The 24670-nt window shown below is 38.5% G+C and overlaps 1 protein-coding gene across 2 annotated transcripts in view; it reads left to right on the top strand.

Annotated features, from left to right (window-relative positions):
* Nucleotides 1-24670, top strand: part of flrt2 (fibronectin leucine rich transmembrane protein 2) — an 89883-nt gene that overhangs the window by 52461 nt on the left and 12752 nt on the right. Inside the window, exon 1 of one of the 2 annotated variants that reach the window (XM_007252948.4) lies at nt 12287-12596. The exons of the other annotated variant lie outside the window; for it this stretch is intronic. The gene's annotated coding sequence lies outside the window, so the exon portion shown is untranslated. Of the gene's footprint in view, nt 1-12286; nt 12597-24670 lie in introns of those variants that run through there. 2 annotated transcript variants of the gene reach the window in all.

Genomic DNA, 24670 nt, shown 5'->3' with positions numbered 1-24670 from the left:
GTTGAAAACAATACATAATGATAATATAAATAAAAGTTACAGTAAGTAAAATATTTACAGTGTGCATTGTTGTGATGTATGATGGTGTATGAGCAGCGAGTGCTGTGTAAACAAACAAAAGCCATCACACAGTTTCCCGTCACACAGCCAGAAATAACCAACCAACCTTTTCAGACTGTAAACAGTGAAGGTATTGTAGAGTTTCTTTGATAATGAATATTAACACAAAGTCTAAAGATATTAATAAACAGTCTAAAGGTTTTAATGTTTTTTGCAGATGCATATCTGTCAATCATGTTACTATAATCCTGGATAATCTAGGATAATGCTGCACCATTGATCTTTTTCTTGTGTAAATTTGTTTCAGTACAGATGTTTTTGCATCAGATTACTCAAGGTCTCAGTCACATATATTATTATTTACAAAAAGATGCATGCCCAGGTACTTTAATTAACATTTACTTTCTTCTATTGTCTAATCCTTCTAGGTGGTGATTTTAAACTGTTAAAATTAGGGTTGATAATCATGTTTTTAATCACGGACCTTGGAATTGCTCAGTTCTATGGGCAAAATAAATCTAGTCCCAATGTTAAACACAGCCTTGTCCAAACATTAAACACACGGTCATGTAGGGAGCAATTGAGGCGTGGAGAGCAGACACTGACGATAAGATGTACAAAGACCGACAAGGGACACTGAAACAAAGGGACTATATATACACACATAGACGGGGACAGGAAACAAGAAACACCTGGGAATGGGTAACGAGAGGGCGGAGCTACAGATGAACACACGTGAGCACACTGAAGACAGGGGCTGAGACACAGGAGGAACACACAGGGCCATGTGCAGAGGAAGGTAAATGAACAAACAGAAGTGCAGAAAAACACAGAGACAGACAGGAGAGACAAAGAACAGGACAAAAACGACACGCATTCTTAATCTACATTCAAACTAAATATAGTTGTTAACTCAAACAAACAAAAGTCAAATTAAACAAATTCCAGTCAAATACTAAAAGACTAACACAAAAGTTTGTTGCCAGACTAATCACAGTCTAGTTTCAAACTAAACACAGTCTAGTAAGTAAAATTAAATAAATTAATAAATCAACAAAACACATATTAGGGCCTAAGCTAATACAGCCTAGTAAAAAAACACTAAAAACTAAAACACTAAATTAGTCACAGACCAAAATGAGTCTAGTCTTAAACTATATACAGTCTCAATACAACTTAAACATAGTCTGGTCTAGTGTACCCCAGTGTAAATCAAACTTACTGTCATACAACAAAACACTCTAACCCTAAATAACGAGGAGGAGACTGAGGAGTCTCGGGGCGAGGACCAGCAGACTGCGAGACAGCCCAATCCATCAGGCTGTGAGGATGCTGAACTCTCTTCCTGCTCTACCCCCCATCCCAATCCTGCCCCCAGCACACACTCACTCAGCATCCTGACCCCCCCACCCCCCCCACCAATACAGTACTGAAACTCTGCACTACAATATACAAATGGACCTGCACTACTGATATACTTGCACTGTCAATACACACTTTAATTCCCTAAAAACTGTGAACTTTTAAGAACTCATTCACTTTACCAGCCTTAAGCTATATAACATATTTGCACTACTGTTATATACTATTTATACTGTCATCCCATCTCAATCACCATCAATATTGCACTATTGTCTTCCGTCTTACGTATGTTTATTGTGTCTTGTTGTATTGTACATATAGTGTCTCCCACTCTTTTATATTATATATCTATTTCTTTTTTTTACTATATTTATACATCTATTTCTCCCCCACACTACTGCACCTTGTTTTTGTCTCATGTATGTCTCCAATTATTATCCATCTTATTATATCTATTATCTGTACTTGCTGTAAAATTGGGAAGGAGAGTAACGTAATTTCAATTCTCTGTATGTAGTGTACATATGCAGTATTGACAATAAAACTACTTTACTTGACTTGACTAACAAATATATAAACTGGGGCTGTGTTTGCTCCGGGTTTAGAGCACTGGGTTACTGGTCACATGGTTAAGGGAGAGTTTGATACCTGAGCTCGACAGGCTGCCACTGTTGGGCCTCTGAGCAACACGCCGCAGTGACAGCTGCCCACTGCTGCAGGCATGTGTGCTCACTGTGTGTCACTGAGTGCGTGTGTGTGTGTGTGCTCACTGTGTGTCACTGAGTGCGTGTGTGTGTGTGTGTGCTCACTGGAGGGAATGTGTGTGTTTAAAGCATGGGTGGGTGCAGGGCAGAGACCACCTTCCATATATGTCCATATATAAGTATGCTAATATGTAGGCTTATCTTGTGTTAGAACCTACAACTCTCAGGTGTAATCCTATCCCATATTTTCAGTAATTAATGTAATCTCTCTAATCTCTGGATTAAACATAATCTAGTCCTGGATTTAAACACATATAGCACATAGTGCCACAGCACTCACAAACTGCTGACTCTGTGTCCTATTGTTTTGGGGAGTTAGTGCCGTCTTTTTAAATCTCCCATACTTCCTTTAACATGAGAGAGAGAGAGAGAGAGAGAGGAGCAGATTAACTGTGTGGTGGCTGTGTAATAGCATCAGGAGTTCAGCAGTGGGTGTGAGCTACAGTCAGGGAAAGCCCCAAAGTCTTTAGACTTCCTCTGGTTTAAACCCGGCCGAGAGCAAACTCACAGCAGATGGAGCTTCAAACACTTCAGGGCTTGAGGAGGATCTGGGTGTGAGATGAGAGCCATCGCTGTGACCTTTCACCCCAGATGGCTTGTTGTCTGTTGGGTTCTTTTGTTTATTTAGTTGTGGGCAGATTTTCTATTGTTGTAGTGGTTACAACTTAAAAAAAAACACTTTCTCACACCTCAAAATATTAAAATAAAAGGTTCAAAGGAATTGAATAAACATAAACATTCTGTAATAATTCAGCAAAATGTGTGTCTGAATGATTCTGAATTTTTAATATATAAAGTAAAGTTTAAATTATAATAGCATTCATTTTCAGAATGAAGTTCTAATAACAGTAATATCCAATATACAATTTTAATAACAGAATTTCTTGTTTTTTTTTTTTTTTTACAATTGCTAAAACACAATTTTGTAAATTAGGCTGGTTCACAAAACCACACACCCAAACCCACACCTGCAAAATACCAGCACTGTAACCATTATCAAAATCACCAAACAGCTTCATACACACTTTATTCATTTAACCTGATTTTTGTATATCCAAAAACACTGTTGGGCAAAAAGAAATGTCAATGTAGTTTAATTATGAATGGCAGTGTTTTGATATGGAAACATGAGACTGTATGTCAGATTGTTGTGTCTGAATGGTGTACAGAGAGCCATGTTTAGTGTGTTTAAAAAGTGCTGTTTCAAATTGCAAAATAGGTGTGAAAAGCAGAAATTGTGTGAGAGTTTTGGAGACTTGAGAAGAAGCTATACTCGCTGTGTGTCACTTTAAAGAATTGTGCTACACGTCAATTTAGTGTCTTAGAAGTTGGAAAAAGTAATAATATCCAATATGAAGTTCTAATAACTGTTATTTGCAGTATAAAGGTTTAATAATATTAACATTAAGAATAGAGTTTTAATAGTATTAATATTAAGAATAGGGTTTTGATGTAATCAGTAATCAGAAATATGATTTTATTGGGTTACTATCCAGAATAAAATTAAGCTGATTAATATGACAAAATGACCATGATTTCCAACTTCTGATCAGAACTGTGTGTGCGGTTGTGTGGGTGTGTGTGTGCGGGTGTGTGTGCAGGGTGTGTGTGTGTGTGTTGCAGATGTGCTAGCTGTGCTGTTGGTATGTACGCTGCGTGTGTTTGTGATTAGGTAGACTGAGATCTACAGCTGAGCTGATAGTGATAGTGAGGTTCAAGCACGCAGATGGTTTCAATCTTAAAAGTTACTCTCTGTAAAAATTACACATAAAAAATCCAAAACTTGTACTAAAAAGATTTAAGCTGAATTGAACTGGAGCGAGTGGAGCAGAGTGGAGCAGAGTGGACATTTTCTTTCTCTGTATTGTTATTGTTGTTTTTGTATACATAAAAACATGTTTGTGTTCAGTGTAGGTTCCTCTTCCTGTAAGATCCACATGCTGTTTTTTACAATCACTACGTGATACAGCCAAGATGATAATTACCACAAATTACAGTCTCACATCTGCTAACCGCTGCCAAACCCACACACTTACACTCTCTTTACAGGACTGCTTCACAGAGGATGATGATTTCATCCAAACAACAAATCTACTCACAGTCAGAGACGCTTGTATCTTCAAAAAAAAAAAAAAAAAAAGCTACATTGAATTCATTATAAAAAGATTTTATTCTTTATTTTAAGTTCTTTTGAACCTTTTTCTTTTGGTCAGTTGAGCTTTTATACATAATACAAAGAGTAACTGAAGTTTTCAAGTGTTGCAAATAATTTCAAAAAATTGCAAATGACCTAAACATGTCTAATAATTAATGCATACATTCAAATATACTGCATTAAACAATAACAAATAAATAGTTATTAAAAATAATCTTCCAAACAAGCCGAGATGTTAACAATGAAAAAGTTTCTTCTATCCAGTTTGTCATGCATCATTCGTTACAGCTTCCCATGTTTACGTTCTCCACTCAAATATTCAAGTATATTAACTAAATATATTAAATAAATATAATTGCTTTTTACATTTCTTATATTCAATCTTTAATTTACATTTAAATATCCACTATAAAAAAAGAAAGAAAAAAAGCTAAATAAACAAATTCCCCACAATAAACTAACATTTAAATGTTTTTACTGACTGACATCAGCCTACTGGAGATAAATAGATAGATAGATAAATAACTAAATAAACAAATACATTATATTAAAAAATAATAATAATTTATATAAATGATTTAGAAACATATGTATATATATATATATATATATATATATATATATATATATATATATATATATATATATATATATATATATATATATATATTGTGTGTCTCTGTACATGATGTGACATTTTTTATCTAATGACAATTTGACCCAATATAAAAATCATCTGCTAAATTGTTTTGTGTAAAGTATATGTATGTAATGTAAATCATTATGTAAACATGCTTTCTAGAAAAAAAAATTAAAATACATGAATAAAATATCTGAAAATGTATGAGCTACCAACACAGATAGAATCTTGGGAGTCTCTTTCAGGGGGATCTTCAGTGTGGAGGGGAAGAACAAATAGCTGAGTGTGTGTTTATTATTTCCTTCTGTCCGTGAGTGTGTGTGTGTGCGTGTGATGTTTGTGCAGTGAGATTGTTCAGCCTTTATCAGCCAGAATTCCTGCTGATTCAGAAAACACTATAATGAACTTCACAGTAATTCCCGGGTCTTTACGGCGGTACGTGTGAAAGTACTGTAAGGGAAAGAATAGGCCGCTGCTGCCGCTCGGGAGTTCTGCGTTTAACAGCTCAAATTCCAGACGGAGATGAAAAAGAGCCAGACTTAACTGTACTTTAAGTACGACGGAGCTGTTAAACGGATCCAAATGGCCGAAGTCTTTATAAAACAGTCTGGAGCTTTAGCGTCTGGAGCGACGAGAAGTTTCCATCAATGTAAAAGAAAAGAGAGGAACATTAATTAAAATAAATCCATTAAAAAAGCGCGATCCTTCCTCTCTGCATGTTTCATAGGCGGGATATATAATTCACGGTGACTATAGGGGCCAGATTTATGTCGAAATGAAATTTTGTGGACTGGGAAGGGCGAGGCAGTCAATCTTTGAAATTTGGCAGACAAAATTAAACATGAAAGGCAGGGAGAAAGTCACGGAGCTGGCTGGTGGGAAGCTGATACTGCGGGGGCTGTAAGTACAGGCTGGAGGAGAGAGAAATACACATCGCTTCCTTTACTCATCCACATCCACACTTTTATTTACAGCCAGAGGTACTGCAGACTAAAACCACTTAAAGTAAAAGTCTTATTACTGCAGCGAATGAGTGAACAGAGTGAGGAGAACTGAGGAGCTGCCCCAACCTGATCACAAACCTCAGAAATGATACGTAAGATTACACTGTGCTTCGTGAAAACTCTATGAGGAACTGTTTGGAGAAACACCAAATGAATATGAACATGATTGATCACTGACACCAGGTGCATTAATCACCTACGATACTGTAGGTTTGAGGTGTACGCTATTTCCTTTTTTTTTTGGGGGGGGGGGGGGGGGGGGGGTTAACCACAGAGGTGTCAAGTATCTGAGTACAAGTATTTTGTTACCTTACTTAAGTAGAAATGTTCTTTTTCTCTACTTAAATGGATACATAATTTTTTTTAGAGATTTACTTCCGCTTTACTTCCACTTTATCTGAACTTTCTACTTCTTACCTTTTAAAAATAGCCTTGTTAATCCTATTTCATTTCAGCTTGTTTTCTTTCCAAAAAAATCCTTTTCAGATAAATCTCTCCATTAGGATAAAGTGATTTTTTTTTTGCATCATTTATTTGCACAGTAAATGTATTATTAAAGACTATATTAAAGCTTTACAGGAACACATGTGGAATATTGTAAAAAAAATAATAAAAAATAAATAAAACAGAATAAACCAGAATAGGTTTTATACTTCTGATTCTTCTAAGTAGCCACAAAACCAATTTGCTTCTAAGTAGCAGCAATGAGCAAAACATTAGGGGTTTCACCACTGTCCAATGAAAAACATCTCCAAAAGAGTAAAAAATGTTCTTAATTCTGAATGGAAGTCTATGTAAAATGAAAGTTTATTCATGTAATTTCTACTGATGTTTCTATTGGTCTATACATCCAGAATCACAGAGTGTACATAGCAGCTGCGGGGTTTAAGGAATGGAGACAACTGGAAACAGACAAATATGGAGATCAGCAGTGCTATAAGCTATAAATGTAGCTGCTGCCGTTCATGTGTGCGTGCGTGTGTGTGTGTGCGTGTGTGTGTGCCTGCGTGTGAGTGTGTGTGTGTGTGTGTGTGTGTGCGCGTGTGCGTGCGTGTGAGTGTGTGTGTGTGTGTGTGTGCGCGTGTGCGTGCGTGCGTGTGTGTGTTTTAGAAGATTAGCTAGTTAATAGTTCATTGGTTAAGCCCATTGTGTATTAGATACCAAGTAACATGCCAAGCATTTAACATCTGCAATTGATTTTCCACTTTTTAGCAAAATTCCTTAAATCATGGTCACAAACTCCAGGAGGTTGTTCTAATTGTAACTCAACTATTCAATCTGATTTAATCAATCTGGTTATGTTTATTTGATAACAAAACATGTTGCAAATAGTTTGTGTTGCATTTAATGTGTTTTTTTTTCTATCAGAATCAGAGAAATGACAGTACACATGAGTTATATTCACCATGTTGAAAAGGTCAGGGTGCGTTTGCAAACAAAGAACAAACAAGAATGTGTAAAAACCTGGTGAGATCTAAAGGTTATATAGAATTGAATTTCACCAGATTATTTTAGTTATAATTTTAAGGCATGGCTGCATGTTCTTGATTGGACAAATGTACAGTTTACATGTTATATTTATCAAACAAGCTCACTTTATGCTCTCAGTCTGAAAGTGAACTTATAACAAACAGACACAAGAAAGTTGGATGTTGGATAAACAATGTATTCAGTATTTAGACAGCATGTTTTTAGTAAAACCCAGAGTGAATGTTCTTCATGGGTTGCTATGGTATCCTGCAAGGTGGCTGCTATGGGGTTGTAAGTCCGTTGCATCATTCTGCTACTTTAATATTTACTTACGATGTTTTTCCCACATCCTTTGCGCATGAAACCAAACCATTTTCCCACAAACAGCCCGTGCAGGATCTTTTTTCAGAACTAAATTTTGCACACAGATGTTAACTAAAGTGTCGGATGCAATATTACAATAATTACATTTTCATAAGATCTATAAAACATGTTTGAATATATCGATATTCATAATATATTGCCCTTAATGTTGCCTAGTTGCAACATTATCCTAGGTGCTTGTTATATTTTATTTTAATTTTTTTTTTCTTCATTAATTACAGGTGTTTGCTGTATATGTGTGCTAGAAGCTGCTTACAGCGCATAAGTATAATTATAATTATAATTACATGAATATATTGTCTGATTTACAGTCAATAATTACAATGTTAGACGCTGAAAATGTTTATGACTAAAAATATAACTGACAAAGTAGATTTATGTTGTCCCTGATTATAAAAGTATTATGATTTGTATTACAGTACAAATATATCAACATATTTTACATATTTTACAACTTTGTGGTCGTGCTTAAACCCAGCTCCCTGTGGTTCGTCAAATGTCATTAAATTAAATATTTAATAGCTGTATTTTAGGAGAGAGAGAGAGAGAGAGTTTTGTGGATTAATGGTTTAAATCTAATTCTGTATTCACACTACCAGATTAAAATGGCACCAATCCATTATGCTTTGTCTAAAGTGCTCTTATCATACATTTTTATTCACAAGTCCACTTATACTGTTCTTGTGAATTTATGGACAGAAATAGTCCTATTTTTTTTACTGACCATTTCTAACCTCTCTTTATCTCTGAAAATTGAACAGACCTTTCCTGTTACCATATAAACTGACAGGTAAATGAGCTCTGAATGGCCTCTCTGTATCATATCTCATTTGAAAATCAATGTGAAGGGTAAATATATAAATATTGGTGCTTTTTCTTCCTCATATCACCAGAACAATGACTCCACCTTAGATGTTTTCTGCAGGTTCATTTCCATCTGTGGATTGAAGGGTGATCTACAGAGGCATACAAATGTTTGGGCACAACTGCTCAATTGTTTTGTTAGAGCTATGACTTGTTTACTATCATCATAAGGAAAAGCCAGGTGATGGAAAATTCAAAGCTAAATGAATACTCATAAATACTCAAAAGATAAGGGAGAGCGTAAGGTTTCCAGGATGGATTTTGAAAAAAAAAAAAGGTTGTAAGGGTTGCTGATGTTAATACAGTAGAATTTTACCAAATTAAAAACCTTTGGAATATAATCAAGAGGAAGATGGATGATCACAAGCCATCAAACCAAGCTGAACTGCTTGAATTTGTGGCATAAAGTTATCCAAAAGCAATGTGTAAGACTGGTGGAGGAGAACATGCCAATATGCATGAAAACTGTGATTAAAACCAGGGTTAATTCACCAAATATTGATTTCTGAACTCTTAAAACTTCATGAATATGAACTTCTTTATTTGCATTGTTTGAGGTCTGAAAGCTCTGCATCTTTTTTGTTATTTCAGCCATTTCTCATTTTCTGCTAATAAATGCTTCAAAAGACAATGTTTTTATTTTTAGAATTTGGGAGAAATGCATTCCGTAGTTTATAGAACAAAACAACAATATTCAATTTACTCAAACATAAACCTATAAATAGCAAAATAAGAGAAACTGATTTTAAAAATGTTGAGCTATACATATTGGGAATAAAAAACGGTGCTGGATTTCATGAAAAGAATACCTATCAAACTGTTAAGCCTGGGAGTGGATTAATCATGGTTTGGGGTTGTGTTGCAGCCAGTGGCACTGGAAACATATTACTGTTAAAGGCAAGAATGAGTTTAGAACAATACCGTGTGTATCCACACACTATAGTCAGTTCTGCTTGTGCTTACTCTTGAGCTGCAGATCAGTCAGAGGCAAGCAAGAAAGGAAGTATCTGAATATCGCCAAGAGCAGAGAAAATAAAGTTTATGAGATCTGAATCACAGCTCTGAAGTTTGAGCTGTTTTTAAAGCAGACATTGCCCTTTTAATGTTTATTAAAAAGCTTTAGATGCTGAGCTCAAATAGCTCTATCTTCTTGGCTGTCACCAATCCAGCAGCAGAGACAGTTCTGGCTGGTGGAGAAAGTTTAATACCGCCTGCAAAGTTGGCAAGAATAGAATAAAATAATGTTGCATTTTGCTGCTAGAAAAATCGATGTTATTTTGCAAGACGCTCTCAGTTCTGCACAAGTTCAAATGACTTTACCGACATCTGAGTAAATCACAGTAATAAAATGTGATCGGTTTTTAATGGCATCAATAACGATTAGGATCAGTGCTTAGATCACTGCTTTTTCTGCAGAGGCATCTCAAATACCTCTCTGCTCCCTACATAGTGCACTGGATAGGTGCTGAAAATAGGGACTGTACCAAAAGAGCTATTTCAAATTCAGTTCTGGAAAATAAAATAAGAGACCACTTCAGTTTCTGAATCAGTTTCTCTGATTTTGCTATTTATAGGTAAATGTTTGAGTAAAATGAACATTGTTGTTTTATTCTATAAACTACAGACAACATTTCTGTATTCTCCCAAATTCCAAAAATCAATATTTGGTGCAATAACCCTGGTTTTTATTCATAGTTTTGTTCTATCTTGGCATGTTCTCCTCCACCAGTTTTGCACACTGCTTTTGGATAAATTAATGCCACTCCTAATGCAAAATTGAAGCAGTTCAGTTTGGTTTGATGGCTTGTGATCATCCATCTTCCTCCTGATTATATTCCAGAGGTTTTCAATCTGGTAAAATCAAAGAAACTCATCATTATGGTCATTAAGTGGTCTCTTTTGTTTTCCAGAGCTGTATGTGCACAAATTTCAACAGACAAGGGTTCTTCACAAAAGCAAATGATTCCAGGTAGAAATATGTCTCCATCTCATAGAATGTCTTTGTCTGGTCAGTGTTTTTTGTAATATTGACATATTCACTGCAGTTATGAGCCAAATATCAAGTTTTCAGTGCTATACAGAGCCACTTTTATTACAGTGCTTTCACACCTACTTTATCTGGCTCTTACCTTTGCACCTTTTTTAGTTTAGTTTAAACCAAAATAGGTGGTGAGATATACATCACAGACCAAAACAATTATCTAAATTTGATCAGACCAAAAGAGGTGGTCTCAAGCAGGATCAAATGAACTATTGTTTGTCTTGTTAATTATAAGCAGCCAGCCAGAATAAACAGAAATACATTATTAAAAACCATAAAATTACCCAAATATGTACTGTTTATGGCGAATGTCCATGATTGGCTACAGAAGGTTAAAACGTCACTTATGTAATTGTGCTTTTATCTACAATCATTTTATGCAGTACTAGCTAGTTAAAATTCACTTTATCTCTAAGTGGTCTCTAATTTTGCACACCTCTAGTTTTGAACTTACTTAGTTTAACCTGTGGTTCAGGGTAGACCCATGATTAGCTGGTGAAATTAATTATATACTGTTAAAGGTAGAACTGTGGAGGAACCTTTTAAGGTACTTTGATGAACCTTCAAGAAAACCTAAGATACTTCAAGGAAAGTTTTCTTGAAGGTTCCTCACCTCCACAGTTTCAAACAGAATTCACAAGGAACATATCATCATTGTCCAATGAAAAAAAGGATCTATATATTAGCTGATTTTTTGGTGGCAACAAAATTTGAACGGAGAAACTGTTCTTTACACTGGGTCAAAATGACTTGATTAACAGACTAATATAAATTCTTCAGAATTACTGTAAATAAACTCCAAAATAGACTTCCATTGATAGTTAAGAAGGTTGTATCTGTCTCCTGTAAAGTGTTGCTGTTTTGAGGATATATATTTTTGATTGGACGGCAGCGTTACACTATTGACATTTACTTTTTTTATTTGAAAAGGAAAAATATATATTTTGTTTACTTTTTAATATTAGAATAAATAGAATTTATGTGATAGCAGACCACTGCTATAAGATTTACATTCTTTTAGATTTTTTTGGTAACCGTTTTTACTTACTTTTGTCAGTTATAATGTCAATCCAGAAATACTGTGCTACATATGTGTTTAAAACTCATGATTCACTTTTGTTAAGAGAGAAATGTGAAATCTTAAAAGCTGTGTAGTGTGTGTGTGTGTGCGTGTGTGTGTGTGTGTGTGTGTGTGTGTGTGTGTGTGTGTGTGTGTGTGTGTGTGTGCATGGCATGAGTTTTAATGAAGAAATGCTCTCAGAATGGGAGGGACAAATAGGGGGAGGAGCAGTGAGAGAGAGAGAGAAAGAGAGAGAGAGAGAGAGAGAGAGAGAGAGAGAGGATCAGTGTGTGTGAGGAATGAGAGAGAGACACAGAGAGAGAGAGAGAGAGAGAGAGAGAGAGAGAGAGAGGATGAGTGTGTGTAAGGAAAGAGAGAGAGAGAGAGGGGTGGTGGAGTGAGGGAGAGTTTAAGGAAAGAGAAAGAGAGAGAGAGAGGGGGGCGGAGCTTGATCAGGGTAGTGTGTGGGTAGCTCAGAGCTGAGTGAGAGAGAGAGGGATGGCTGTGAGAGGAGTATCAGGACGGATCGAGGAGAGGAGTACAGGAGTAGATCTGCTCCCTCTGTCCTAATGCAGCAGTGAGAAGGGGCGTGGGGGCAGGAGCGGAGGGCAGAGGGACAGCAGGGGGATGGAATGTGGTGCTGGAATAAGAAGAAGAGTTTGTGACGGACTGCTGCTGCTGTTGGAATAACTCTGTGGTGTTGGGAGATGGATAAGAGCGCGCGTGCATGAAGAACAGAGCGCACAGGAGGAGAAGGAGGAGGGCAGCATGGACACGCGCAGGGGGGCAGAGGTAGGGCAGGGGTGCGGTGGGGTAGTTTTGGGGGCAGTTGGGCTGGCGGTGGTTGAGTGTGTGAGAACTGTTTGAGTGTGTTTTTGGGTTGTGTGGGGAAGTTGTGTGTGTGTGGATTGGGGAGTGTGTGTTTGGAGCATGTTGTTGTTTTCTGATCTGGTGTGTGTGCAGTGTGTGTGTAGAATAGCTTCACCCACATTAAACACTCTGCGCTCGTGCACATGAGCTCGCGCTGCTGCTTCTGCTGCTGCTATAAACTTTCACCGCGCGCTGAAGCGACAGGGCACGATACTGAGACTGAGAGAAGTGCTGGAGTGCTGGAGTGCGGGTCTGCAGCGCACCGCTAGGGGGCGCCTTTGCGTCTCACATTTCCAGCTTTCCAGCTTTAGATGCGCAGCAATAACCCCACCATCCCACTGTAAACTTCAGAGCTTTAATACTGTTCTCACCTCAACCAGATCTCCCCTCGTCTCTACTTTTATCACCGAAATGTACAATGATCTGTAGTATAACATGAGCATTAATATTAATAGAACATTATACTGCATATCAGTGTTACTGTATCATTACAAGCATGATTATTAGACATTCATTAGGGATATTGTTCTTATTAGAAGCTGATTTTGGGTACTGAATGCAGTTTTGTTAATAGTAATATCCAGAATTAACTTTGAATATAATTAATATGTGTTTTAATTATTAATACAAAATATTGAGCAGTAATTTCTTACATCCAGCATGAATTTCAAACAACAATAATATGCAGCGTTACTAGATGATTAATAGTGTTATTAGAGCTTTATCTCGAATATGAATGCTATTAAAATCCAACCTGCATATTATCTTCATTAGAACAGCATTCTGGATCTTAATCATATTGGGAATTAATGATGGTTATTTTACTGAAAATAAATATATTAAAAAATATAATTGCTATTAGAATTCTTAGAATTCTGGATATTACTGTTATTACACCTTTATTCTAGATATTAATATTTCTCTAGTTCGTTTTTGGGTATTAATGTCTTTAGAACTTTAGTCTGGATATAAATGCCATTAGAGATTAATTCTGTATATTAATGATATTAGAGCTTCATTTTTTATATTAATTATATTCGAAATGTATTCTGGATATTAATGATACTAGAAATTCATCCTGGATATTAATGCTATCAAAACTTCATTCTGGATATTAATGCTATTAAAACTTAATTCTGGAAATTAATATTATTAGAGCTTCATTCTGTATATTAATGCTATTAGAAATTAATTCAGGATATCCGTGTTTTACAATAACTTTATTCTGTATATTAATGTTATAGAACTTCATTCTGAATAAAAATGTTATTAGAAATTCCTTGAATATTAATATTATTAGGACTTAATTTTGGATAGTAATATTATAAAGAGTGTCATTCTGGATATTAATATTATCAGAACGTCATTCTGGTATAAATGTTTGAAATTAAATTTATCCTATTCTATTAGAAATTAATTCCGGATGTCAGTTTTATATGAGAACTCATGCATATTTATATTATTTAACATTTTATTCAGGTTGTCATTTAGTTTTAGTAATTATAGTACATTATTTATTTGTAATGTAAATCTAATATACTTAAGAGATCAATAAAATACACTTAATACATCAATATCATTAAATATTATTTAAAAAAAAAACATAATGGTATATCCTTATAATGGAACCAATCAAATGCAGATATTAGGCAGGACACAGTTTACAGTCTGTAAATAAAATGTGTCTGGTCAGTAAATTAGTGTCAGGGTCACAGTCTGAGTGACACAATCCATAGATATCCAACCTCCTGATTTACAGAAGTACAAGATCTGCTGTATCGTCTCTGTGCCAGATTAACATTTCCAACAGTCTGCATGTGACTTTAACTGTACTGTAGCTTAGTAGCTGTGCTGTAGTTCAGAGGCCTTCTGATGAACCTCATCTATAAAAACACAAAACCTTACCAGCAAGTTCCCTTTTTTTATCCTGGACCGACCCATAGTTCTACATGACTCTGCTCTGTAAAAAATAATCAAAAGTTTTGAATGTTAAGAAACAACAACTATGGAATTCTGCAATGTATGCTAAACAACAGGGTTATATATAGTATAGAACAAGAGCTCTTTACCTATTTCGATTGTTAATGCCTAAATGGTTATGGTTTAAGTGTCATGGTTCATATTGTTAAACAAAATTGCCTCTTTTAATGAACCATTGAAAAAATAATTCTTCCCAATGTAGCCTTTTAAACTCCAGAGAACTGTTGATTTGCATTGCCATGTGATATATATGTTAATATTTGATTTGTGTATATACAACACATTTTTAGTTGCATGTTATTAAATAGGTTTAATCATACTTATAATTTAGCAACCTAATTTAAAAACAAAAATACTATAATATTTAGTGTGTGCATTAAATACCTTTTGTTTTATTCTTGCCCAGTCTGTTTAATTCAAAAGAATAGGAAATGTGCAGAAATATGATTATATTTAAAAATTCTGTTGATGGTCTTTTAACTTTTTTTTAAATTCACTTATTAAAAATGTATCATTTTCAATGTAGGACTATTTTACTTCAAGTCTTTTTTGATCCATTCCACAGTTCAAAAAGTCAGAAAAGGGCCACCACACTGCACTGCATTCATTTTGTTGCAATACTAACTTTGTAATGTTATTCTTCTGTGATATATATATATAGTAATATTTTTAAATGTAAGATTTTCCACATGACTTTACCAGAAGTATATTATCTGATATGCTATGATATAAATAATACACTCTGTTCATTAGGACTGCACAAAATTGGACTAAAAAAAGGACATTGTGATACTCTGCTGCTCTATTATATACAGCTCTGGAATAAAATAAGAGACCACTTCAGTTTCTGAATTAGTTTCTCTGATTTAGCTATTTGTAGGTTTATGTTTGAGTAAAATGAACATTGTTGTTTAATTCTATAAACTACAGACAAATTCTAAACAAAAACATTGTAATTGTAAATGAGAAATGGCTGAAATAACACCAGAGTTTTTAGACTTTAAATAATGCAAAGAAAACAAGTTCATATTCATAAGGTTTTTTATCAATTAGAGTTAGAGTTCAGAAATCAATATTTGGTAAAATAACCCTGCTTTTAATCACAGTTTTCATGCATCTTGGCACATTCTCCTCCACCAGTCTTACACACTGCTTTTGGGTAGCGTTATGCCACTCCTTGTGCCAAAATTTCAAGCAGTTCAGCTTGGTTTGATGGCTTGTGATCATCCAGCTTCCTCTTGATTATATTCCAGAGGTTTTCAATTTGGTAAAATTAAAGAAACTCATCATTTTTAAGTGGTCTCTCAATTTTTTTCAGAGCTGTATATTGTGATATATATATATAAAAAAAAAAAGAAAAAAAAAAGTGAATTTTCTACTGAAGTCAATGATCCAACAGGCCATGGCATTGAATGATGCACTCTGTGTATTCAAAAATAAAGTCAAATTAGTTAGAATGGCCCAATATAAACAGCCTGAGGTATTTTTATCATGGGGAATATTTGTAAATATTCCTTTTGCATCAAGCAGGAAAAGCCTGGGGAGTTTGAATAAATAGGTCTAGATGTGTTATTGCCCATCCTGCGATGTGACTATTGTACACTTTGATGACGATGCTGAAACAATATATATGGCGCAGCCCTGCTGTTTATCTGTCATGGTGTGCACAGAATACAGACACTCGCAGATGCAGTAAAACGGGTTGTTTATTAAAATAGCAGGTAGAAAAAAGGGTAGTCGTACAAACAAGGTTAGAGCACCGGTAAACAGAAGCAACGTAGGGATAACCATACCATGAGTGAGATACAGTCCAGAGTTCAAACACAAGCAGGCCAACATCAGAGGTAATCCAAAATCAAAAAACGTGAAACAGTCCAGGTCATACACAAAAATATCCACAATCAGAGATAATCCAAAAATCGGCGTCGAGAAAAAACAAAACAAGGTCATACACGAAGATAACAGAGACAATAGAAAGTAACGCTTAGTAATGAGGAAAATCCAACAATACCCGGCACAGAAGTGTGTGAGAGGTGTCCTTAAATAGTGCCAGACTAATATTCGGGGCTTCCTGGTTGGAGCAGGTGAGGTGACGTGTGACTGGGTGTGTGCGTGTCAGCGGGTGGTGCGTTCTGGGTAATGTAGTTGTTAGACTGAGAACCTCTGTCAGAGCTGGGTGCGTGAGAAACAGAGGAGCTAACAGCACCAGATGTGACAGTACCTCCCCCCGAGGGAGTCGGAACGGGAACGGAACGAGGACGACCACGACGACGACCACCCGACGGACAGGGAGTACCGGCGGGAGGAACAGGAGTAGCCACAGAGGTGCCGGACAGGCGGGGTTTGCGGAGCTGGGAACCCCGATGAACCGGAACCGACGAGGAAAGTGAGCGCTTGGGACGCCCACGGGGTCTAGGAGCAGGTTTGCCCGGATGACTAGCATGAAATTCAGCCAAAAGAGCCGGATCCAGCACATCACTGGCAGCAACCCAAGAGCGCTCCTCGGGGCCGTAGCCCTCCCACTCAATGAGATACTGGAGCCCACCGCCGCGCCTGCGAGAATCCAGCACCTCTTTCACCGCGTAGGTGGATGAAGCCTCCCCCTCCACAGCCGCGGGCGGTACGTCATCCGGAAGACCCTCTGCGAGTGGACCTGGGACAAGAGGTTTCAGGAGAGATACATGGAATGAATTATGGACTCTATACTGGGCTGGAAGTTCAATCTTATAAGTAACTTCGTTAATTTGAGACAAAACCTTGAAAGGCCCAATATACTTAGGCAGAAGTTTCCTGCACTCCCCCTCAAACCTCAAGTCCCGGGTGGACAACCACACTCGATCCCCGGGTTGATACTGGGGGGTACTGCCTCGGTGTCTGTCGGACTGCTCCTTGTATTTGCGTAACGCCTCCGAAACCTGCTGGTGAGTTTCCTCCCACACCTGCTCGCTCCGCTTCATCCAGTCGTCCACCGCAGGAACCTCAGAGGACACGGCTGTCCACGGAGCTAACGGAGGTTGGTAACCCAGAACGCACTGAAACGGTGTGAGACCAGAAGTGGAGTTAGTGAGAGAATTCTGTGCAATCTCAGCCCATATAAGGAACTGAGACCAGTCAGAGGGGTGCTTATAACAGTACAGACGGAGAAACTTGCCTAATTCTTGATTAACACGTTCACATTGACCGTTACTAGTGGGATGGAACCCTGAGGTTAAACTAACATGAACACCCAAATGTTCAAAAAATGCTTTCCAAACCCTGGAAGTAAACTGAGGGCCCCGATCAGAGAGAATATCCTCTGGAATACCATAATGTCTAAACACGTGTGTGTAAATGGCTTGTGCAGTTTGAAGTGCAGTGGGCAGGGCAGAGAAAGGAATAAACTTAACCCCCCTGGAAAATCTATCCACAACAGTGAGTACTGTGGTGTAACCCTCGGAGACAGGTAAATCGGTGACGAAATCTACAGCTATGTGAGACCAGGGTCTTTCTGGTACAGGTAGAGGAACAAGCTTACCGGCTGGAAGGGTTTTTGGGGTTTTGCATTGAGCACAAACGGAACAGGAGGAGACGAAAGCGTGTATGTCAGCTCGCATGGTTTCCCACCAATAGCGAGCTGATACTAGCTGCAGAGTGCGCGTAACGCCGGGATGGCCCGAGGTGAGAGCAGAGTGAGCCCAGCTAATAAGACGATCTCTGAATTGTTCAGGAACGAAAGTTTTGTGAGAGGGACACCCCTCAGGAGGTGGTGAGTGCGCTACACTCTGTTGAATGAGATCATCTAATTCCCAGCGAATAGCTGCAATTTTGACGGCCGGAGGAAGAATGCGTTCAGGTTCGGAAGACTGAGATGCGCTATCCGGAGCAGTATAGACTCGGGATAGCGCGTCTGCCTTAGTGTTACGGTTGCCAGGGCGAAACGAAATAGAGAAATCGAATCTAGAGAAAAATAATGACCAACGAGCTTGGCGAGGATTAAGACGTTTGGCAGAGCGTAAATACTCGAGATTCTTGTGATCAGTGATAACAGTAAATGGGTGCGCGGCCCCCTCCAGCCAGTGACGCCATTCTTCGAGAGCCAGTTTGACAGCAAGAAGCTCTCTATCCCCTATGCCGTAGTTGCGCTCCGCAGGAGACATTTTTCGTGAAAAGAAGGCTATGGGATGCATTTTAGGCGGAAACCCACTACGCTGTGACAAAACAGCCCCTACCCCAGTATCCGAAGCGTCGACCTCGACAACGAACGGGAGTTCGGGCTTAGGGTGAGCTAGTATAGGCGCGGACACAAATGCAGCTTTAAGCTTATTAAAAGCTTGCTCAGCTTCGGGGGACCAATTCAGGATCTTAGTGGCTTTCTTGGTCAGAGCAGTAAGAGGGGCAGCTATACCACTGAAATTGCGGATAAATCGCCTATAGAAATTTGCGAAACCTAAAAAGCGCTGGAGATCCTTAATAGACTGCGGAACGGGCCAGTCAGTGACAGCTGAAACTTTGGTGTCGTCCATCAGGACGCCTTGGGAGCTAATAACATAGCCGAGAAAGGAGACTTGTTGACGGTGAAATTCGCATTTCTCTGCTTTGGCATAAAGGCTATTCTCCAGTAAGCGTTGGAGAACGGAACGTACGTGGATCACGTGAGACTCAAAATCAGCTGAATAAATCAGAATGTCGTCTATAAATAGGACGACGTATTTCCCAATCATATCCCTAAATATGTCATTCATGAATGACTGGAAGACTGCCGGGGCGTTAGCGAGACCGAAACTCATCACTAAATATTCGTAGTGCCCATTAGTAGTGGTAAAGGCAGTCTTCCACTCGTCACCCTCACGGATACGAATTAAATTATACGCGCTGCGTAAGTCTAATTTCGTAAAAAAGGAAGCTTCACGAAGTTGCTCGAGAGCGCTGGGTATGAGGGGTAACGGATACGCAAATTTCTTAGTTATGTCATTAAGCCCACGGTAGTCTATACAGGGTCTCAACCCCCCGTCTTTCTTCTTGACAAAGAAGAACCCTGAACCAACCGGAGATTTAGACGGGCGGATGAAACCCTGAGCGAGTGCCTCCTCAACATAGTCTGCCATAGCCTTCTCTTCATCGAGGGTGAGGGGATAGACTCTAGCTTTGGGCAGCGTAGCTCCCTCCACTAGATCTATAGCACAGTCATAAGGACGGTGTGGAGGCAATTTAGTGGCATTGGCTTTGCTAAAGACATCAAGAAAATCAGAGTATTCAGAGGGGATAACAGGAGTATCTACTGCGTCAGGACTTTCTACCGAGGTAGACTGTAAAGCTAACTCATTAAGAGCTAAACAATGTTCATAACAAGAGGGAGACCAAACCGTAATATCACCATCAGTCCAGGAAACCACAGGATCATGAAACTTGAGCCATGGCATGCCCAAAATCACCGGGTGTTCAGAGCAGGGAAGCACAAACAGGGGCAGTTCCTCGTGATGCAGAGCGCTGGCTTGAAGAGCGACGGGAAGTGTCTGACGAGTGATAGCCTTGGAGCGTACAGTTTTCCCATCCACCGCGTGAATAGAAATGGGACGGCGCAGGTCACGGGTAGGGATGCCATGTTCCTTGACCAGGTCCCAACTGATGAAGTTCCCCTCCGACCCGGAATCTACAAGCGCTGGGACACAGAACATACCAGTGGGTGAAGAGATAATAACGGGTAACGTAAAACATTTAGCTTTGTGATTAGAGATAGAATTACGTACCACGTTAGCGCGTGGAGAGCCCCCCACGCGCTTTCCCAGGGCTGGAGCCTTCACGGATCGGGTCAGGAGACCACATGCAGCTTTGCGATGCCCAGCCTCTCCACAGTAGAGACAAAGATGGAACCGAATGCGGCGTTGGCGTTCCGCTGGAGATAATCTGGACTTTTGAACATCCATGGGTTCCACTGTGGAGTCTGATGAAGCGTGAGGTAGCTCTGCTGGAGTGGGTTGTACGTGGAGGTTGGTCTTGGTTTGGCGAGAGAGCAGCTGGTCTAACCGAATGGAGAGGGAAATCAGCTGATCCAAGGTAAGGGATTCATCCTTGCATGCTAACTCCTTCAAAACTTCAGGGTTAAGTCCATTCTTGAACACAGAGATGAGTGCAGCGTTGTTCCAGCCACTGCCAGCTGCCAGAGTGCGAAATTCCATGGCATATGAAGCAACAGTTTTCTGACCTTGTTTTAACGCCAGTAGAAGCTCTCCAGAGGATTGTCCGTAGCGTGAGTGATCAAAAACTGCTCGAAACAAAGTCAAAAACTCCGAATAGCTGGTTTCAGAAATGGTGTCCCAAACCGCCGTAGCCCAGTCGAGTGCTTTACCAGACAGCCTCGAAATAATAAAGCCGATCTTAGCTTTGTCTGAGGCGGGAGAAGCGTTACTAAAAAATACGGAGCATTGTAAGAGAAATCCGCTGCATTTCTCCGGGGAACCATCAAAATACTCCGGCTTGCACACCTGAAAGCCGGAGACAGGAGAGCTAATGGTGCTAGTGTTAGCTACAGGGCTAGCGTTAGCTACAGCTAAGCCCTTGAGGTGCTCGAGAATGCTAGAGAGCTGCTGCTGCTGGTTAGCTTGCTGGCTAGCTAACTCAGTAACAGCGTGGGTCACACCGGCGAGTGTTTGCTGGTGCTGACCGAGCAATCTGCCTTGATTAAACAACCCTGATCTTAGCATATCCGCATCTGCTGTCTGATCGAGAGAGGCCGGGTATTCTGTCATGGTGTGCACAGAATACAGACACTCGCAGATGCAGTAAAACGGGTTGTTTATTAAAATAGCAGGTAGAAAAAAGGGTAGTCGTACAAACAAGGTTAGAGCACCGGTAAACAGAAGCAACGTAGGGATAACCATACCATGAGTGAGATACAGTCCAGAGTTCAAACACAAGCAGGCCAACATCAGAGGTAATCCAAAATCAAAAAACGTGAAACAGTCCAGGTCATACACAAAAATATCCACAATCAGAGATAATCCAAAAATCGGCGTCGAGAAAAAACAAAACAAGGTCATACACGAAGATAACAGAGACAATAGAAAGTAACGCTTAGTAATGAGGAAAATCCAACAATACCCGGCACAGAAGTGTGTGAGAGGTGTCCTTAAATAGTGCCAGACTAATATTCGGGGCTTCCTGGTTGGAGCAGGTGAGGTGACGTGTGACTGGGTGTGTGCGTGTCAGCGGGTGGTGCGTTCTGGGTAATGTAGTTGTTAGACTGAGAACCTCTGTCAGAGCTGGGTGCGTGAGAAACAGAGGAGCTAACAGCACCAGATGTGACATTATCCATGATTTGAATAAATATATATTATATAATCTGCTCAACCAGGCAAAAAAAGGATAGTACAAACGTTCCTTTCCCCCCAAAAAAAGGTGCAGAATGATTTTGCACGTCCTGTGATGTGACTACTGGGCATGCCCACAGTGTGACAGCAATGCTGAAGCGAGATACTGAACAGCCTTAATTGAAATCATTGATGCCAGACCTGTGAATGAGGTTGCATTATAAGTAGCACACTACGTTCTATCAGAAAAGCTATGAAGCCTTGTGAACAGTGAACGGATGTGAACAGTAGTTTAAGAGAACTTCTCCTGGCCTCGTTAAGGACGGCACAGCAGTAGACGGAGTGTATCTGGTATAGAAACAGTGGTGGAGAGAGTGGTTGTTGATCCAAAACAACAGCAGCAGATAAAGAAAGAGCTGCAGTGGCCTCAGATCCAGCGCTATAATACGCCACATCTTCGGCCTGAAGTCGAGTGAAGCATGGCTGTAATATGCTGTGTATGTGTGTGTGTGTGTGTGTTTTGTGTGTGTTATGACCTTAAAAGTAAATCTGTAAATCTGTAGCAGGTTTGAAATGTGAACGAGCCGGGCCATAGGATAAGCAGTTAAACCTCAACAGCGGCTCCTGTGTCAACTCCGGAGCGGCGGCCTTGAGCGCACTCACAAGCCCAGCGCTGAGAGGAATAGCCTGTATCGATCATTTATCGCAGAGGAAGGGGCTAAATTATCCTCCAATCCCGTTTCATTTGACAGGCAGCGTTCATCACCCAGAGCTCAACCCCCCCGCCTCCCCCTTGCTCCCTCATCTTGTCTGATTTTTATCCCTGTCAAAACCGCACTTCACTCACTGCACACGTGAAATATGGACGTCACAGCTTTCACACTCTCTGCTTACTGTTCACGATGTTTACCGGCAATTACTTCAAAGCATCTACTACTGGCACACACTTCAATAGCAGCATATTAATGCTTTATATGTTTATGAAGAATAACAGCACTTTACTCTTTCACACCTTCCTGAGGTTCTTTCAAGTTAAGGGTTTTTTGTGGGTTCAACTGGAATGATGTCTCCTATTTTAGTGTATAGGAGTGTTTATTGATGTTGCGTATGAAGTAATATATCCTGTTCTAGTACATAAAGATATTTTTGAAGGTGTTCCTGGAATAATACCAACTATTTTACTGTATAGAAGTGTTTATTGATGTTGTGTATGGAATATTATATCCTATTCTAGTACATATGGATGTTTATTGAGGGTGTATATGCACTAAAATATACATATACCTCTGGAAAAAAATTAGACCACTTAAAATTGATGAGTTTCTTTAATTTTACCAAATTTAAAACCTCTGGAATATAACCAATAGAAAGATGGATGATCACAATTTTTGCACCAGGAGTGGCATAAAGTTAACCAAAAGCAGTGTGTAAAACTGGTGGAGGAGAGCATGCCAAGATGCAAAACTGTGATTAAAAACCAGGGTTATTACACCAAATATTGACTTCTGGACTCTTAAAACTTTATGAATATGAACTTGTTTTCTTTGCATTATTTGAGGTCTGAAAGCTCTGCATCTTTTTGTTATTTCAGCCATTTCTCATTTTCTGTGAATAAATGCTCTAAATGACAATATTGTTATTTGGAATTTGGGAGAAATGTTTGAGTTTATAAAATAAAACAACAATGTTTATTTTACTCAAACATACAGTATACCTATACATAGCAAAATCAGAGAAACTGGTTCAAAAACTGAAGTGGTCTAATTTTTTCCAGGGCTGTATATAGTCTACAATATAGTAGTGTTTATTGATGTTGCGTATAGAATAATATCTCCTATTCTAGTACAAAGAGATGTCTGTTGAGAGTTTTTCTGCACTAATATCTCCTGTTCTAGTGTATAGGGATGTTTTGAAGGTGTTACTCAACTAATATATCCTATTACATGTATAGAAGTGTTTATTGTAGGTGTTTATGGACTAACACCACCTATTCTATTGTATTTATGGACTAATAACTCCTATTCTAGTATATAAGAAGCGCTTATTGAGGTTATGTATGGAATAATATATTAGATTATAGTACATAGAGATGTTTATTTGGAGTGTTTATGGAGTAGTATTTCGTACTCTAGTGCATAGAGATGTTTATGGGGTAGTATTTCATACTGTAGTGTATAAGGGTCTATTGAGGGTTGTGTTACTGGACTAATATTTCATGTTACATGTATATCAGTGTTTTTTCGGGTGTTTATAAGCTAATATCTCATATTAAATGATAGCAGTGTTTATTGTGGGTGTCTATGAACTAATATCTCCTATTCTAGTGTATAAGAGTGTTTTTAAGTTTGTGTATAGAATCATATATCCTTTTCTGGCACATTATTGTGGGTGTTTATGCACTAGTATGTCCTGTTCTTGTTTATAGTGATGTTTTGATGCTATTAATGGACTAATATCTCTAATTAAATGTATAGGGGTGTTTATTGTAGGTGTTAATTAATTAATGTCTTCTATTCTATTGTATAGAAATGCTCATATATCGTGTGTATGGAATAATATCATATATTCTAGTCTATATAAGTGTTTATTAAGGGTGTTTATGTCCTGTTTTAGTGTATAGGGATGCTTTGGTTGTGTTAATGGACTAACATCCCCTCTTTACATGTATAAGCGTGTTTTTTTAGGTGTTTATGGGCTAATATCTCATAATCTATTGGATAAAGATGCTTT

Source organism: Astyanax mexicanus, chromosome 1 (genome assembly GCF_023375975.1).
Source record: "Astyanax mexicanus isolate ESR-SI-001 chromosome 1, AstMex3_surface, whole genome shotgun sequence".
Classification (NCBI taxonomy): domain Eukaryota; kingdom Metazoa; phylum Chordata; class Actinopteri; order Characiformes; family Acestrorhamphidae; genus Astyanax; species Astyanax mexicanus.
Note: the sequence above shows the minus strand (reverse complement) of the source record. Positions and strands in the feature narration are given on the sequence as shown.